General features: G+C 40.0%; 1 pseudogene; it reads left to right on the forward strand.

Moving 5' to 3' along the window:
* The first annotated feature begins 4,661 nt into the window (after positions 1–4,661).
* Positions 4,662–5,628, forward strand: LOC138167588 (ADP/ATP translocase 3-like; annotated as a pseudogene).
* The last annotated feature ends 4,781 nt before the right edge of the window (positions 5,629–10,409 follow it).

Consider the following 10,409-nt stretch of genomic DNA (forward strand, 5'->3'; position numbering starts at 1 on the left):
AGAGAGAGACAGAGAAACAGAGACAGACGGAGGGAGACAGAGAGACAGAGAATATTTAGTAAAACTCTTAATATGTTCTAAGCTTTGTGCTAAGAAAAGAAGACAGCACATAAAGGGGGGATGGTGGGGCAGAGAGAGGTTAGAAGGCTATGAGCCATGATAAGCATGGATCAGTCTAATATGGAGGCCTGGGCACATATGAGGGCAAAAACTGACCTATCAGAACTGAGAAACCCTGGGATGGATTCCAGGTAACCAGGGAGGAAGATGTGGAGGTAATGATCAGAATAGAGGCAGAATGACATTGGACAGGCTAGAACATCTACATAAACAAGCACGTATAAGATACATACCAATAAATATAGGTGGTACAATGGATAAAGTTCTGGGACTAGACTCAAAAAGACTCCTCTTCCTGAGTTCAAATACCCCCTCAGACATGTAGTAGCTGTATGACCCTGGACAAGTACTTAACCCTATTTGTCTCAGTTTCCTCATTTGTAAAAGAAATTGAAGAAGAAAATAGCAAATCACTCTAGTATCTTTACTAAGAAACCCCAAATGAGATCATGAAGAGTTGGACACAACTGAAAATGACTGAATGACAACATTTTGTGTATGATGGGTGGAGAAGGAGCTAGAGTACAGGAACAGCAATGAAAATCAGAAAAGACTTCATGTAAAGACTTTGCATGAGTAGAGTGTTGAAGGCATTCTAAGTCAGGGTTAATATGGAAGTGAATTCTAGACATTGGGAGCAGCTACCACAAAATCATAGAGATGTGTGATGGAGTGCTGTGTGTGAAGAACAAGACCAGTCTGGCTGGATGATAGAGTGTGGCAAGGGTAATAATATATAAAAGGCGGTTGTGGCATATTACTGGGGATGACGAACATTCAAGAAGTGACCTGGGAGATGCTACCAAGGACATGCATGGGTGAAAATGGAGGTGGACCTGTCATGTAGTTGAGAATGACATGCTCCTTTGATGCCCTGATATGTTAAAGCAACAACAGAAAGAATGACCTTCAATGTATTGATCAAAAATGAAGAATAAATATAGAGGACAAGTAATAGAACTTCGACAAGATGTATTTAAACAAACTAGTGATGCTGAAGATGAGAAATGGAGAAAAGAACAAACATCAGTTCATACCATCACCATTTCCTAGATATGATGTCAATCAATCATTGTAATGAGGCCTACCAGAGCATCTCGAAATCTACTCAGACAGCAAAGCTCCATCTTCTTGCTAAGTGAAGATCTATGATAGTCAAAGGCAGGACCAGTTTAGAATACAAACTCATTTGTGAAATCTCATAGAGGATGATAGTGGCAGATTATTTAAAGTGTCACCTCATAAAATAGCTAAGTCAATGGAAGAGGGATAAAAAGTTTACAGAAAACTCAGTGTGACACCTAGTTCAGAAAGATTATCCTAAGAAATGGAGCTGCCACATTTGAATTCTGAATATGAGTTTTGATATACTATATGAGTAATTATAAATAGCATCAAAGAAATAAAGATGAGGGACAGCTAGGTGGTTCAGTTGATAGAGCACTGGCTCTGGAGTCAGGAGGACCTCAGTTAAAATCCTACTAGCTGCATGACCCTGGCCAAGTCACTTAACCCCGATCGCCTCACAAACAAACAAATAAAAATAAATAAAGATGAGACAAGCATGTGGACAATACACAAGGGAAATTGCTAATTGGGGTTATAAAATTTTTGAGGATACCCGAGGGTTAATTTTCAACATATGTGGATGAAGGAAGAACACCATAATCTTGGGGGAAAAATACCAGACATTTTTGCTACTATTTGATTTTCCTATCTCTGTAATATAGAATAATTTATAATTTTATTAAGAGCATTTTTTGATGTAGGTGTGAGAAGAAATAAGTCAAGTTTCTCTCAGATCCAGCCATTTTTACTCCCTTACTCTCCAGTGAGACATTTCTACTCACCGCTTTACTTGCAAACACCAGAGCAGTCATGCTTGTAGAATAACTCTTAATCTAAGAATAATTATATAAAAGTTCCCTCACTGAGGCAAAGTACTGTTTCATGGCTAAATAACTGGAGAGAGACAGACAGACAGACAGACAGACATAGAGAGAGACAGACAGACAGAGACATAGAGACAAAAAGAAATAGAGACAGAGAAAGACAAAGAGACAGATACACACACATACAGTACAACCAATGGACAGTCTACATATGCCACTGGTTTCCCCAAAATTTCAGAAGGATGTCATTTTTGTTTCTTGTATGACTGTCAGTGATGTTCATATGAGATATCATGGATAAGAGCAGAACAGGATTGGCATTTTTGGATCAGTTTGCATGGATCTGCTAGAGGGAATGTCCGTATGTTATCAGATTACAATTCCACTGGAATATTAGAGTAGTGATATTCTCTTGGCTCCTTTTCCTATCATTAACCTCTTGCAGACCTCCTATTTTGTGGATTATGTTCCCAAACTTGGACCACTCTGTTCTCTAGTATTCATGTCTGCCAGATATATATATAAACAATTACTGCTTATTTTGATTCTTATGATTGGTTATGATGTCCTGACTTTGGCTTGCCTAACTTCTTTCTGACCTTTGAAACATAGATGCTTTCCTGTTCAATAGTGCTCACTTGATTCCAGATGCATAGTTCCACTTTTATCTGTAGTTTCTGGATCTCTCCATCTGTCTCTCTGTCTGTCTATCTCTCTTTCTCTCTCTCTCCCTCTGCATCTCTTTCTCTCTGTTTATCTCTGCCTCTCTGTCTTTGTTTCTGTCTTTCTGTTTCCTTCTCTCTTTTTCTATCTCTATGCCTGAATCCTTCTGTCTCTCTTTCTGTCTCTGTCTTTTTCTTCATCTCTGTCTCTTTCTCTCTCTCTCCCTCTGCATCTGTCTCTTTCTCTCTGTTTATCTCTGCCTCTCTGTCTTTGTTTCTGTCTTTCTGTTTCCTTCTCTCTTTTTCTATCTCTATGCCTGAATCCTTCTGTCTGTCTCTCTTTCTCTCTCTCTATCTCCGTCTTTTTCTTCATCTCTGTGTCTCTCTCTTTCTGTTTCTCTCTATCTCTGCCTCTGAGTCTCTGTCTCTGGCTCTCCCCACACCATCCTCCAGGTCTCCCTGGTCTCGGGTCTTTTTAATAATGGTGTTGTTGACTGTGTGCTCAGGGAGCCCCACTATAACTGGTGCAGCCTGTTTGCAAGGTGACAGGCAGACACTGAAGGTGTGGTTTTATGGCCACGCATCAGACACAGCTAACTGTTACCTTTGTGATTTTGCCCGCATCCTTGGCCTCATTAGCAAGAAATGTGTAGCTTTCCATTTGTGTTATAGTCATCTGCATTTCTTTGAACTTCCTGACCCCCTAAATAAGACCCAAAAAGCATAGGGGAGATTAAGTGGTATTGTTACTTTGGTCTCTTCTAACTCAGATAAAGAAGAGCTGAGTAAGTACTACACTTGTTTTCAAACCAGGTCCAAAATTAAACACGGCCTATTTCAAAATAATACAAAATTTATAAATAATTTTGTTACTAATTTGATCCTGCAACACTTCCTCCCTGTCTTATACCATCTAAGGTGCTGAAAACTTGACTTATGGTGTGAATATGGCAAGACAAATGGAGTCACTAATAAATCCCAGGTCCAAAAAAAGACCAAAGAGTAAAATGTTACCCATCAATTAATAATAATAATTGATATTTATGTGACTAAGATTTGCAAAGACTTTTACATGTATTATGTAAAGTGGCCCTATAAAGTAAATACTACAGATATTATCCTACACTACAGATAATATCCCTTTTTAAATGTTAATCAGACCTTAAGTGGATAAATGGAACGAGGATACTAGTTACTGCATCCCTAAAATGTGCAGAACACAGCTGGGACAATGGTCAAGAAAAGAGAGCCTCCTCAGTCCCATTCACTATGCCTGAGGGCCCTGTGTGTGTGTGACAGAGTGGGGGGATAAAATAGGGCCTCAACCTGAGAAAATGAGGCCACAGTCAAACCATGTTCAAAAACAAATTCTACCTGAAATCTATCCCCAGAACTTTCATGGACCAGGTTAAGAAGTCCTGTAAGGGAATCATCCTCATCGAGGACCTAATTTGTCAGCTCACAGGCATCATGCCCTCACTATAGCTTGGCAGCGTAGTTATAGGACCATTTTTTCTTTCTTGCTTAGGAACTAAACATAGGTAACTAATGGGACTCTATTCCTGACTTAGTGGTAGCCTTAACCAAGGCCAGGGGCAGCGAGGTGGCACAGTGCCAGGCTTGGAGTCAGGGAGACTCCTCTTCTTGAGTTCTGGCCTTAGACACATGTCAGCTATATTTACCTGGGCAAATCACTTAACCCTGTTTGCCTCAGTTTCCTCATATGTAAAATGAGCTGGAGAAGGAAATAGCAAACCACTCTAATACCTCTGCCAAAAAAATTGAATCCTAAAGAGTCAGACTTGACTGAACATGACTAAACAATAACATAGATCATTATGGATAGGAAAAGTACACATTCAAGGTACTTGAATACCCAAAAGCCCTTGTTTTTCATCTGTGCAGGCAGTAACGACTTCCCCAGTCTTCGGCCCTTTCTGTCACCAGCTTCTTTCCTCCAACTCCAATACCTTCTCTCTCTGTAACCATGATGGAACAGGCCATCTCCTTCCCCAGGTACCTCCTGGTTGGTGACATCTCTGCTGCTATCTTCAAGGCTGCAATGGCCCCCATTGGTAGTATCAAGCTACTGTTCTAGGTGCAGCATGCAAGTAAACAAATTGCTGCAAATAAGCAGTAGTTAGGCATAATGGTTTGAATTCCAAAAGAACAAGGGGTTCTTTCCTTCTGGGGGGGGCAGATAACTTAGCAAATGTCATCAGATATTTCCCCACCCAGACCTTTAACTTTGTCTTTAAGGGCAAGTATAAGCGGGTGTTTTGGAGAAGAATGCACAAGCTCACACAATATTGGAGATATTTTGCTGACAATCTTGCCTCTGGTGGTGCAGCTGGAGCTACTGTTCTCTGCTTTGTCTACCCCTTGGATTCTGTGAGAACCTGCTTGGCAGCTGATGTTAGGAAATCTGGCACCGAGAGAGAATTCAAAGGCCTAGGAGACTGCCTTGTGAAAATCACCAAGTCTGATGGAGTCTGTGACTTGGATCAAGGTTTCAATGTCTCAGTGCAGGGTATTATTATCTATAGAGCAGCCGACTTCGGAATCTATGATACAGCAAAAGGTATGCTCCCAGATCGGAAGAACACTCACATTATGATAAGTTGGATGATTGTGCAAACAGTTAGTGCTATAGCAGGTTTGGTCTCCTACCTCTTTGGTACAGTAAGGCGGCGAATGATGATGCGGTAGGGGGAGCAAAGGAGCTGATATTATCTACACTGGGACAATTGACTGCTGGAGGGAGGAAGGTCACTAAAGATGAGGGTGGCAAAGCTTTCTTCAAGGGCACCTGGTCCAGTGTTCTTAGAGGCCTGGGTGGAGCTTTCATGTTTGTCCTGTATGATGAATTGAAGAAAAAATCTAAGTACATACTAAATAAAATAGAACCAGTGAATATAGATCACATAGAATACTTAAGCATACTTACTGCTTAAGTATTTACATTACTTACATACTTACTTACCATTTTGGACCACTGACCTTCAAGAAATTCCTGTTGTCTTTTTATCCAGGCCAGATCATATTTGTAGAGGAGCCAGGAAAAGCTCTCAGGAAAAAGGGCTCATTTATTGTGATCCATTACTCATACAGTGGAACTGATGATAGTTCAGTATATCGATTCTAGTAGTTTTGGGGAAAATGACAGTTACTGTAGGTCCAAGAAAGCAGTTAACTTCTTAGACCATCTAGTTTAAATGCTCTCGTATAAGACCATAAATTTGTGTTTGTGTTTATTAAAAATATATGCCTCCCATTTGCACTTAAACACTGTACACACACACACATATATATATATACTATTTTGCACAACTGGCTATTTGGCAGTTATGATGGTCTGTGTTGGACATTCTGTTGTAAAATAATAATATTTTACAATAATAAATACACAGGAGAGTCTAAAAAAGGCCCTTGAACCACCCTTGAATCTTAAAGTTGCCCTCAAGTACTCTATGAATTAGAAAAGTAAACTAGAGTATGTGCTGAATTTGTTGAACACCCACTGTTGGACTCATCTTCACTGGTGCCATATACTAACCAAAATCTGCCTTGACAGGTCAGCTTTGTTCAATGTAATAGATAATGTTATTTTCTCTTTTTTCCTCTGGAACTAATAAAAATCTGGGCAAAGAAACTCTTTGGTGAATCAGAAATTCCTGGAACTTTTACAGTATAAAAATAACATGGGACTAAAAGTCCAGGAGGCCTGAGCTCTGGTCCCAACTTTCCCACTAATTTGTTGTATGACTTGGTACCAGTCACTTAACCTCTCTTAGTCTTAGTTTCTTCACTTGTCAAATGAGAGTCTTTTCTGACTCTAAGATTCTCAATTCTATAATACTAGATTCTATGACTTTAAGATTCTACATTCTATGATTCTAAACATGGTCTTTGAATAGATGTTGTCTTGCTAGTTAGAACGCAAGGTATTTGAGGGAAGGGACAAATTTGCTTTTTTCTTTTATCAACAATGCTTAGTATAGTGCCTGGTACAGAGTATTTAATAACTACTTATTAATTGAGACAAAACTTTAGTTTGTTAAAGTGCTCACACCTACCCTAGAAAGAATATCTAGTCTAACTTCCTGGCCTCCACACCTAAGAAAAGGGTTAAATAGACAAGTAGACAAATTAACAAGTAAAGATGCTGCTGTATACCTATGCATGTATAGGTATATACTCTTCATGACCCCATTTGTAGTTTTCTTGGGAAAGATACTGGAGTGGTTTGCCATTTCCTTCTCCAACTTACTTTACATATGAGGAAATTGAGGCAAACAGGGTTAAGTGACTTGCCCAGGGTCACACAGTTAGTTCAAATCTGAGGCCACACTTGAACTCATGAAGGTAAATCTTCCTTGCTCCAGGCCTTACTCTCCATCCACTGTGCCACTTAGCTGTCCTCAGTTCTGTCTGTGTGTTTCCTTATCTGTAAAATGGGCATAATTATGGTACTTCTTCCCCAGCATATGGTGAGATAATATTTGTAAAGTGCTTTGAAAACCTCAAAGTAAAATATATGTCCTAGAAATTAGTAGCGGTCCATTGGAGTCAAGATGGCAGAGTAGAAACAGGTCTTCTGCAGGGCTCCCACTTCAACCTCCTCCAATTCACGTAAAAAATGACTCTAAACAAACTTTGGAGCCACAGAAGCCACAAAATGACACAGAGAAGCTAATCTCCCACTGAAGACAGTCCAGCAGGCTGGCAGGAAAGGGTCAGCACAGCACTCTGGGAGCCAAGCCCAGCCCAGCCCAAGCCCGAGGTTTTAGCCTCAGGGCAGCCACAACCAGCCACCAGCTGGAGGGACTTCAGATCACCAGCAGCTGTGGCGGTTTCCAGAATTATCAACCCAGAGATGCTAAGGACAAAGTGAGAGGTCAGTGCATTATGGACTTTGGGACCAGGGAGTTTGGGAGTGCTGTCTGGCCTTTATCCCCTGGAGGGAGAAGTGGCTGAGGCATGGCAGCTGTCCAGCCACTGCTATGTGGCTGCTTCAGAGCTCCTGGCCTACAGATTTTAGGGGGACCAAGTGACCAGTCTAAGGGGTAATCGCTCTTGCTTTAAGCTGCATGGATCTGGATCACTGTCTGGGGTGGAGGTCCTGGGGTGTGTGACCAGTGTGCCAGAGCATGTGGAGGCTTCAGAGAGGGCAGCCAACTAATAGCTTCAGCAGCTGAGAAAACCCTGGTGAATTGGGACAGAACTCCCCACTCTGGTAGCAGAGTTGTACTGTGGCAAAAAGCCCAAAAGTCAAGTAATTGATTGGCAACATGAGCAAGCCAGGGAAGCAAGGCAAGCACAGCATTTCAACCTTGAATTTCTTTTTTGGGGACAAAAAGGATTGGGTCATGGAACAGAAGGAAGACAGCAAAATCAGAACTCCTGCACCAAAAGCTTCCAAAAAAAAGAATAAGCTGTTTACAAGCCATAGGGGAGCTTAAGAAGGATTTTGAAAACCAAATAAGAAACGTGAAGGAAAAATTGTGAAGAGAGATGAGAATTATGCAAGAAAATCATTAAAAGCAAGTCAACAGCCTGACTAAAGAAAATAACACCTTAAAAAATAGAATAACTCAAATATTAAGAATGGTAGATCTGAATTTCAGAAGAATTTAAGGCAAAATCCCAGGTACATAACCATTGTCACACATTGAATTAAGGCATTGCCTAGTACAGTGCTGGACTTGAAGCTGGAGCAAATCCTCTCTCGGACACATATTGACTAAGTGACACTGGTCTGATTACTTTAACACTATCAGCCTCAGTTTCCTCATTTGTAGAACAGGGAACACATTTGTACCAACCTCACAGGGTTATTGTGAGGATCAAATGAGCTAATGTGTTTAAAATGTTCTGAAAACTTTAAAGTGTTATGTAAATGTCAGCTGTTATTATTTATTGACTCTACCATTTAAAATATGAAATTTGTGAATTGGACTATAATATGAAAAACATAGTGAATTCAAAATAGTATACAATTCAACTGTCAGAATGGGAAACATTAACATGAAATTAACTCTATAAGACAAATTGTCCTGTGTAACTAAGCATAATTCATGAAATAAAACCAAGTTTTCTCATTGAATGCTCAAGTTACTGAAATCTGCAGTAGTAAATTATAATTCCTTTTAAAATTTTAACTTGCTCAAAAATCCATTTTTCGCGTTTGGCAGATATTCAATTTGTGCGCACCTCTATTGTTCTAATATACCAAGTTAGGAGGCCAGGATTATTAATATGTAGCAACTTAACTTCTTTTGAATTTTATGAATATATTTTTAAAATTTCCTTTTTAGTTCCAATTTTCTCCCTCCTCATTTATTGAGAAGGCAAGAAATATAATAATCTACATACATTGAAGTCACACAAAACATATTTCCACATTAGCCATGTTATGAAAAAAAATAAGACAGAAAAAGAAATGTGTTTCAATCTGCCCACTCATTCTCTGTCTGGAGGTGGATGGCATTTGTTATCATAATTTCTTTGCAATTGTGGTGAATCATAATATTGATCAGAGTCACTACTTCTTTCGGTTTATAATATTGCTGTTACTGTGTAAGCTTATCTGGTTCTGTTCACTTCAGAACTTCCTGTTAGTATATCTAAGTCCTCCAGGTTTTTCTGAAACCATTCTCTTCATCCATTTCTTTTTTTTTTTTTACAGTTTTTAGCCATTTTAATTCTCAGAGCACATAAGCTCCAAAATATTACAATATCCCAGAATATCTAAGCAGCAGCCTCTCATGATGTGTTTTTTATTAATTTTAAAAATTAATTTGTTTGTTTAGTTTAGTTTACAGGATTCAATTCCTTGATTTTCACATTTTGTCCCTCTCCCTCCCCTCCCCACCATGGTGGCATATAGTCAAGTATAGGATCTGTAAATACTTTCACATAATACATTAGTCAGGTTATAAAGACAGATTGTATCAGATAGAATTAAATATGGTAAAGAGGACATAAAACCAAACAATAAAAGGAAAAAGATCAGATATTTTGCTTTCATCTGGATATAAACTCAGTTCTTTCTAGTCATTTCTCTGGGTGCACACATTTCTCTCCATCATGAGTCTTTTGGGATTGACTTATATCACTGCAATGCCTGCTCATTTTGCCACTCAATTACTTGACTTATGGGCTTTTTGCCACAGTAGGACTCTGCCACCAGGCAGGGGAACTTTCATCCCAAATGCTGAGGTTTTCTCAGCTGCTGGAGGTATTAGTTGGTTGCAGTCTCTGAGGCCTCCACATGCTCTAGCAAGCTGGCCACACACCCCAGGACCTCCACCCTAGACTGCAATCCAGATCCAAGCAGGTTAAAGCAAGAGCAATTACCCCTCAAACTGGTTGCTTGGTCCCCCTACACTCTGTAGGCCAGGAGCTGAAGCTTCCACGTCATGCTGGCTGGCTGTGGCTGTCTCTGTGGCTTCTCGGCCCGGGGGCAAAAGCTGACACTCTCCCACTTACTGGGTCCCAAAGTCCATACTGCATTGACTTGTCACTTTGTCCTTCGCATCTATGTGTTGATAATTTTGGAAATGGCCACAGCTGTTGCTGATCTAGAGTCCCTTTGGCCAGGGCTGGTCAGACCTGCCCTAGGGCTAAAACCTCCCAGGCTGTCCTCAGCAGGAGGTTAGCTTCTTTGTGTAATTTTGTGGGTTCTGCTGGAAATTTATTGTCTTATGTTATAACACAAATGATAAACTGATTC

The sequence above is a fragment of the Petaurus breviceps genome, unplaced genomic scaffold (genome assembly GCF_028583685.1).
Source record: "Petaurus breviceps papuanus isolate PSGF00001 unplaced genomic scaffold, PetGlider_PUasm1.0 229, whole genome shotgun sequence".
Lineage (NCBI taxonomy): Eukaryota > Metazoa > Chordata > Mammalia > Diprotodontia > Petauridae > Petaurus > Petaurus breviceps.